The sequence below is a fragment of the Scyliorhinus canicula genome, chromosome 21 (genome assembly GCF_902713615.1).
Source record: "Scyliorhinus canicula chromosome 21, sScyCan1.1, whole genome shotgun sequence".
NCBI classification, from domain to species: Eukaryota; Metazoa; Chordata; class Chondrichthyes; order Carcharhiniformes; family Scyliorhinidae; genus Scyliorhinus; species Scyliorhinus canicula.
This window is the reverse complement of record NC_052166.1, coordinates 38,835,220-38,844,739: the sequence shown is the minus strand read 5'-3', so window position 1 is coordinate 38,844,739 and position 9,520 is coordinate 38,835,220.

The following is a 9,520-nucleotide window of genomic DNA, read 5'->3' as shown; positions in this document are numbered from 1 at the left end:
GTTCTCGCGTGTCCTGAAGGCCGCCTTGGAGAACGCTTACCCGGAGATCACAGGGTGAATGCCCTTGACTACTGAAGTGTTCCCGACACCGGAATTGAGTATATAAAATGCAATGTGGGCTATCAGCAGCAGAACTGAATTCCTTCACAACCTGTAGTCATGTCACCTGGAAAGAAATCACAAAGGGGACCAGTCCTAGTTTAATGAATAGTGCATAATTACCAGATGCACCTAAAAAGAACTACATGCATTCAGAAGCAGCATAGTATAAACAGGGCTATAAACATAACCAACAGATCTACAGTCCTGCCAGATCCAGCTGCAAGTGGTGTTATACAATTCAAAAACAAATGGCAGCAGGTGGCTCCATGAATATCAATGGTGTCAGGGCCTAACGGGGCCAGTGGAAAAGTCAATTGCAAAAGGCATTTGCAACTATCTTCAACTGGAGCTGTCAAGTGGATGACCCCCCTTGTCATGAAGTCCCCAACATCACAGAAGCCAGTCTTCAGCCAATTTGATTCACTCCATGTGAGAGCAGGAAACAGCTGATGGCACTGAATTCAGAAAAAAATAACCATGGGCCTGATAACATCCCAGCCGTGGTGCACATGTACAAAATGACTGCTCCTTGATGCTCAGTTTGGGTTCCGCTTGGGGCACTCGGCTCCTGACCTCTTTACAACCTGGGTTGAAATGTGGACAAGGGAGCTGAATTCCTTAGATTAGGCATAAGAAATAGGAACACATGGGGGCCATTTGGCTTCTTGAGCCGACTCCGCCATTCAATCAGATCATGGGTGATCTAATTGTGGCCTTAACTCCATTTACCACCCTATACCCAAAATCCATGACTCACTTGGTCCATCAAAAATTCTGTCTAACTTGGGTTTGAATGTATTCAATAATCTAGCCTCCATTACTCTCCAGGAAGTGAATTCCATTGTCTGCAAGAAGAAAGCCCTCCTCATCATCTTAATTGGGAGAACCCTTATTTGCCTCCTAGTTCTAGAAACCTCCACTAGGAAAAGTAACCTTTCAATGTTGACAGGGTAAACCTTCAATGAGGTCTCCCTTTTGTCTTCTAAGCTCCAATGGTTACAGGCCCAACCCTTCCTCATAAGACAACCCTTTCATCTGAGGAATCAATCCACTGAACATTCTCTGGCCAGCTCCCAGCACGGTGGCACAGTGGTCAGCACTGCTGCCTCTCAGCACCCGGGACACGGGTTCGATTCCGGACCAGGTGACTGCCTGTATGGGGATTGCACGTTCTCCCCGTGGGTTTCTTCCAGGTGCTCCGGTTTCCTCCCACGATCCAAAGGGGTGCAGGTTAGGTGGATTGGCCATGATAAAATGGTCCCTTAGTGGCCAAAAAGATACAGCTTAGGTGGGGATATAGGGTTAGGGCAAGGGATTGGGCCTAGGTAGGGTGCTCTTTCGGAGGCTCTGAGCCTCCAATGATTCCAAGGGCCTCCTTCTGCACTGTAGGGATTCTATGGATTCCATGAATTAAATAATATTTTGCTTTTCTCTTCATCCTATCAAAGTGGACAGCCTCACATTTCCCCCCCTTATACTCCCATCTGCCAAATTTTTGCACATATACTCTACATCCATTTGAAGATTTTTTCTATTCACCTCACAGTGTGCTTTCCTAGCTATCTTAGCACCATCAACAAATTCAGCCACAATATAGTTGGCCCCTTTTTCCAAGTTACTAACATAAATTGTAAATAATTGAGGCCCCAGCACTGATCCCTGTGGCACTTCATTAGTTACAGTTTGCCAAACTGATAATGACCCATTAACCCCAATCCCCTGTTTCCTGTTGGCTCAGCAGTCCTTCCACCTATGCCAGGCGTTCCTGAACTGGGGTCCACGGACTGCCGGGAGTCCGTGAAGGGTCTCCAGGGGAACCACAAAACTGGCAGCTGCCACGTGACTGGAAAACATGGGTTTGAAAGAGCAACTGTCCAATTTCAAAACAAATTCAGAAAATGAAATAGGCCAAACAGAGCCTGACCTCTTGCAGCACTGGATGCTGATAGGCTGGCTAGTCAGTCGACCAGCATTGAGTGATCAGAGAGCCATTTCTTTGGTTGGCCCATTTGATTTATTCCATCTCACCGTTGCTAGGCAGAAAAACACACAGCCAGCAGTAAGGACTGATCCTGAAAATGGAGCCAGCAGCAAGAAGGGGTGGCGAAAAGAGGTCAGAGGCATCGGAGAGGTGTGAGTGTGAGAGCAGTGAGGGGAGGGGATGTGAGGGGATTGGGTCACAGAATGGTGGGTAAGAGAGGGCGGATTGGTTCGGGTCTCGGAAATGCATGTGAAGGGACGGGTTTGGGCCTCGCAGAGGCCCCTGCACAAGAGGGGGGGGGGGTGCGAGTGTGTGTGGGGAGGGCCAAGTGTAAGTGTGAGAGGGAGGGACGAGTGTGTGTGAGAGAGAGAGGAGGGGACAAGTGTGTGTGTGAGAGAGAGGATAGGGCTGGTTTAGGGCAGTGGGCTAGTCAGATGGTTTGTGATGCAGAACAAGGCCAGCAGCGCTGGTTCAATTCCCGTACCAGCTTATCCGAACAGGCGCCAGAATGTGGCGACTAGGGGCTTTTGACAGTAACTTCATACTTGTGGCAATAAAAGGTTCTTATTATTAAGTGTGTCTAAGAGAGTGGGGTGAGCGTGTGTGAGGTGTGATGGATGTGTGTGAGAGGGGAGGGCGATTGTGTAAGGGGGGGGCAAAAGGTATGTGAGAGAGAGAAGGGCAAGTGCCTGTGAGAAGGGGCGAGTGTATGTGAGAGAGTGGGTGGGTGTGTGTGGGAGGAGTGAATGTGTGTGAGGAGGGTGATCGTATTTAGGGGCGAGCGTGCGTGAGAGAGAGGGCGAGAGTGTGTGAAGGGGGAATTGTGTGTGAGAAAGAGAGCGGGGTGTGAGTGTGCGTGAGAGGGAGAGAGAATGTATGGGGGGTGAGTGTGTGTGAGAGAGGGGGGTGCGAGGGAGTTGGAAAGGGGGTCATGCCCGGGCAATACCCTCTGACACAGGTTGGAATTGTCAAGTTGGCACAGTGCCAACCTGTGCCAGGGAGCAATGCCAGGCGGGCCCTCGTGGGAGCCCCATGGGAGAGGGGACTTTCCAGCAGTGTGGAGGTTTGGGGCTGGATGTGGGTGTGGGGAGGTGGAGAGAGAGCAGACAGTGAAGGGGGAACTTGCAGGCACGGGGGGGTTGCAGGAGGGGGAGTGAGCAGTGAGGGGGTGGAGAACACCAGCGATACTTCCACTGTGGTGATGGGGTGAGCCCCTGATGATTTTGCAGGGGAGCCTTGATGATTGTGCCGTGTGTGGGGGGGGGGGGGGGTCGGGGACGAGGATCCACAAATACCTCTGAGGTAGAGGTGGTGTTCCACTTCAGTGCTAATTGGGGTGGCCCTTAAAGATTGCGTCCCGATCTCTGTGGTTATTAGCTCCATCAGGGCCCGCCCGCCCGCTCCAGTGAATCCCTGCCCACTCATCTCACTTTACCCAGAGAGCCTCAAGATCTGGAGTGAAAACTGGGCCAGGATTCTCCCCTACCCGGCGGGATGGAGATTCCAGCGGGATGGAGTGGCATGAACCACTTCGGCATTGGGCCACCCCAAAGGTGCGGATTTTTCTGCACCTTTAGGGGCCAAGTCCTAAGCTTGAGGGGCTAGGCCCGCGCCGGAGTGGTTGGCGCCCCACTGGCCGGCGGGAAAGGCCTTTGCCGCCACACCAGCCGGAGCGTCAGAGGCTGCTGACGTCATCCCCGCGCATGTGCAGGGGAGGGGGTCACTTCCGCGTCCGCCATCGTGAACACTATTGCAAACGCAGAAGGAAATGAGTGCCCCCAAGGCACAGGCCCGTGATCGGTGGGCCCTGATCGCGGGCCAGGCCACCGTGGGGGCACCCCCCGGGGCCAGATCGCCCCGCACCCCCCCCCCCCCGCAGAACCCCGGAGCCCACCCGCGCCGCCTGGTCCTGCCGGTAAGGTAGGTGGTTTGATTCCCGCCGGCAGAACCGGCATGACAGCAGCGGGACTTCGGCCCGTCGCGGGCCGGAGAATCGCCGGGGGGGGCGCCAGTAGGCGCAGCGCGATTCCTGCCCCTGCCGAATCTCTGGTGCTGGAGACTTCGGGAGACGGCAGGGGACGTTATTAAACGTCGCCCCCACCCCCCCGGCAATTATCCGACCCGGCGGGGGGACGGAAAATCCAGCCCCTGGTCTCTGCAACTGCAGAACTACACACCTCTTATCAGTCAGGGGTTGGAAAAATATGATCAGATTCCACTATTATCTATGCAGCCACTTCTTTTGAGAGCCCAGGATACAGGCGATCAGTTCCAGGATACTTGTCAGTCTTTAGTCTCATTCGTTTCCCTAGTAAGTTTTCTAAGGTGAACATGATTGGTCTGAGTTCCTCCCTCCTTTCTGCTTTTTGATTTGCTGTTCTTTGTGGAGGCTTTTTGTGTCTTTCCTCGTTTTCTACTTCCAAATCTCCAGCCTCAACTTCCATAGGACCAATGCTCACTTTAGCTACTCTTTTCCTTTTTATATGCTGGCACAAATCCTCACCCATCTATTTATATAATTATGCGAGTTTGCTCTTGTGCTCTAATTGCAGAATATATGCACTTTTCATAATCTGTAAAGAATGTTCAGTCATAGAGGTGTTAATTATACCGAACACCTTCCAATATGAAATTCACGCATGATTTAGTGGAAAGTCCATTCCATCTCGAATTTACACTTGTAAGAAAACAGCCCATGTAATGAGCTGAATCACGAGTGTATCCAAGTTATTTCATCTTTCAAACAATCTAAATAACCAAGTGAAAAAATATACAAATAAATATGTGAGAAATAGAACCCATGCCTTGAAGGGAAAATCCCAGCTCACAAATTTACCACCACGATCTGCATGTTCACCAGACTAGGTATAGTCCCAGGCAGCGCATTAGTAGCAGAATGTCTCAGAGTATTTGATCACTTCTGTCAGTATTTCAATCCCATCCTGTGGCATGCATTTGTTGCATTTCTTTGTTTAACGATTAAATCAACAATAGCTTCTTTGGAAGTGAATTTATTGCACATTAGCTATAATATTGGAAGAAAACGCCTTCTAATTTGGTATTTTGTTTAACTGCATAATTGTACCTCCACTCCTGCATTAGAACAATGGCTAAGTAGCTTGTTTAAATCCACTTAATCCCCATATTTTTACAGCATTTAACAATTTGGATTTTGTTGCTTCTTCTTTTTCTACCACCCATTCTTTGTAACATACTGTAAGCCCTCTGTCCCAAAATCGAAGCCAGTTTTCCAAACTTGACCTCAGTAATGAATATGACCCTTCACAGAATCTTTCCTGTGCGTTCTCTACTTCTGCTTTCCATTGTCAATATGACTTTCTTTTTATTGAGTGCAACTGGTGCTTCCTGAGTGCTCTCTACAAGTTACCCCACCTGAAAAGAAATACGTCTCAAGGTTTTGCAACTTTGCATTTAAATATATTTCCAGTCTGTGTGTTCCTCCATTTCAAACCACAAGGTATAAATCCTAACTCCTAAAAGCAGACGGTTTGGAATTCAGTCAGAAGCGAAAGTGGGTGCAAAGAATCTGCATTGGAACAGAATCGATCCACGTCCGGTGTTAATGGAGACAGAACGGGTGTTGGGAGCAGTTTGATCATCTTAATATTAAAATTAGGCCGCTTGTCTTTATTTTAATTCTATTTTCATCATTCTATTTTCAAACACAAGCCATGAGTTTCTGAGGCCTCTGGAAACCTCGCAGCTGAAAGGATGTGAAAGAGCAAAACCCACCAGCTAAGTGCCTTTACAGCATTGCTTGTGGGTCAGGAAAAACAGAAATGTTTCCTCCAGGTCCAACAAGTTACCCAGTAAACCCATGCCAGTCTATTCACTGCTCTCAGCTCTTTTCATACCATCAGAAACCGCCCCCCACCCTCCCTACACCACCATTAGATGCCTTGATTCCCATTTCCATCTATTCATCCCTAACCATCTTTGGAACTACTCCCTCTTACAATTGGGAGCTCCCAGGCTACTAATTGGCCCCTCCCTCCCAGCAGCCTACACCCTTACCGATTACTCTCACTTTCCCAGTGCACATTCCTTCTCTTGTAGGTTTCGACCTTCCTGCCTGGAAGGTCTCCAACCCGTGAATCAGGTTGCATGTGGGTGGAAATCCCATAGAAACAAAATATGTATAGATGCCCTGCAGTTAAATTCTGCAAAACATTTGGGGAACACCTTCTGTATTTCACTTCACATCAGCACCTTGGCCCTACCCCCCAATCCCTACAGAGAATCTGCCTGCCAAGTTCAAATCAGGGCCAACTGCTTAGGGAAGTACAGGCAACTTTAACGATTACAACCAGTGACGAAATGGAAGAAGAGGGAAAATGCTGAATAACTCAAATTATATTGATGTGCTGAGAACTCATGCCATTATATCAAGCTCCCTAGGCATGTCAGATATCACAAGTGGATGAGACGGTGTGCTGGATTCTCCGGTGTCCCAGCCATGTGTCTTTCGGTGGCGTGCCATTCACTGGCAGTGGAATTCTCTATACCTGCCACGTATCAATGAGATTTCCCATTATAGCCACCCGATGGCGCCGGGAAACCCGCAGGCTTGGGGTGCGCTGCCAACGGTGGAGAATTCCGGCCAGTAACTTTCAAAGACGCAAACATGTGACAGTTTTGATTTGCATGTGACAGGCAGGACTACATTGTTCATCGGGAGATAAAAACTGACTTGAAGGATATTAAACAATTTTAAAATTCCCAGAGCTGCCGACGACAATGGAGTGGAGATGGTGGGAGGGGGTTAAGGTCCGGTGTGGGATCTATTCATCTATTTCCATAAAAGCTCGAAGCACTGAATGCATTTTGACTGCTTCCAAATGAATGGAGATGACACTTGAACAGCTGTAATGTTATCCTTAAATAACGATGTGGAGATGCCGGCGTTGGACTGGGCTGAGCACAGTAAGAAGTCTCAGAACACCAGGTTAAAGTTCAACATGTTTGTTTCAAACACTAGCTTTCGGAGAACTGCTCCTTCCTCAGGTGAATGACCTTCACCTGAGGAAGGAGCAGTGCTCCGAAAGCTAGTGTTTGAAACAAACCTGTTGGACTTTAACCTGGTGTTGTAAGATTTCTTACTATCCTTAAATAAGGTTGAAACGATATATTTAAGTCAGTACATGCATTATGAGTGACTCACTGTGCTACATTGAAATTATGTCCTGGGTGTAGTAAATGAAAATTGTGAGTAGGTGTGGATTACTTTAATTAGTTGTACAATCCTGATATAAATGTATCTTGGAAGGTGAGACTTCTGGCATTAAAAAATGCATAGAAACGGCTTCTTCCAAATTATGTGCCATGCCATTGTCTCCATCTTCAAATTCATAAGCTGCATTCCCACATTGAAATATCGTGAGGCAACTTCCAGATTTTAAAATATTACTTCAAATTATTCTTGGAGAAGCAACAACATTGTGGACAGCTCTAGAACTGCTACCATAGCCATCATGCAGCTATGAATACAGGGGCTGGTTTAGCACTGTAGGCTAAACAGCTGGCGAACAATGCAGAACAATGCCAGCAGCGTGGGTTCAATTCCTGTACTGGTCTCCCCAAACAGGAGCCAGAATGTGGCGACTAGGGGCTTTTCACAGTAACTTTATTGAAGCCTACTTGTGACAATAAGCGATTATTATTATGTGACAAAAAACCTCAACATTTGTGAAGTAATTTTTAACCTCCTCGGGACATCCCGAAGCATTGTAAAAGCCAATTAAGTAATTTTGAAGTGTAGTCACTGCAGTCATTCGAGAAATGAACCACAGTGCAGGCTTCCACAAGCAGCAAGTGATAAATGACCAGGTAATCTGTTTCAGTGATAAATGTTGGCCAGAAAACAGCGGAGAACTCGCTTGCTCTTCTGCGAATAGCATCATAGGGTTTATGTTAACCCAAGTGGAAAGATGGGGTCAATCTAAGTGGAGAGATGGGACCTAGGTTTAATGTGTCATCTACGAGGCCACACCAAAGACATTGTAGCGCTTCCGTGATACTGTGTTAGTTTAAATTGAGCTCACATCTCCATAATGGGACTTGAATCCACAATATTCAGGATCTGAGGCAAGAGTGCTAATAGCTGAGTCACAGCTGACATCTAACGTGTATAATTATCATGCTACTTATAAAAGCTCTAAATGTATCTATTGCACAAATGATACTTAAAAAAGAATTTACATCCCTGTGATAATGCATAAATAAACGATAGACAAGACTGTCATGGGCAATACCACAATATATAAAGACAAAATCTAAAACAGGCGTTGTGAAAATAAACTGATGAGGGCACTGCAATTTGACCTCAAAAATAAATTCTTCTATTAGCATGTAACATTTTACAACAGTGAACACAGATATATAGCTCTTCATTCAAAGAATAATGATGAATTCATGGAAACAGACACAAAATTAAGAATTTCAAAACCAAGACTGAAAGAACGAGAGCCAGCACCATCAACATCTTAAAATACCTTTTGATACCTTGGCAAGAAGGACAGGAATAATACTTTTAATAGGACAGAAATTATCCCTAAACCTTGTCAAGAAGAAAAAAAATCCAATGGAAAAGAAAAAATTGAATATGTCATAGAACTTCTCAAAAATCTATCGTATAGGATAAAAACAATATGCCAGAATGGCATGGATAGATAACAACAATATATTTGCCCAATTCAAAACATAACTAAAAGGTAGTTCAGAACAGGAATCTCACCACACCATCAAAGGAAATTCTGAGCAATTTGAGACATCTTTTAAAAACATTGAACATCATTTCATCAAATTAATAAGAAGTAGAAAAAGCAATTAAAAAATGCTTATATCAATTAACTGAATAATAACGTGGCACATGAACATTACTTGAAACCTGGATCCACACAGCCTTCAACCCACGGTTATGATAAGGCAATACAAACTATTAATTTCGGATTGAGGAAAGTGAATGAATTCCACATGAAGTAGCGAATTTATTCATTAATCTTAGTAAACCATTCTGACTAGATCTGTTGTTTCACATCCCCACACCTAGTGGTGCACAAGGCAGACTTTCATTCGATTCCTCAGTGAGTTTTTTTTAACCTGTCGCTAACCTGTTGAGAGAGTTTTCTAGCTTGAGGGGAGCTACTCCGCATCTAGCATGGCTTACCAGAAGTCTCTCCCACTCTTACGGCCTGCCACTGGCCTGTAGTGGAAGCTTTTCGCAGGTTGATACTCAACCCATTTGACCACGTTATGAATGCAATTTCCTTGGCCATCAAGTCCTGAGTGGGAATCGAACTTGGAGCTCCTCAGACGCTACCCACTGCACACAAGGCCTCCAACATAGAACATAGAACATAGAACAGTACAGCACAGAACAGGCCCTTCGGCCCTCGATGTTGTGCCGAGCAATGATCA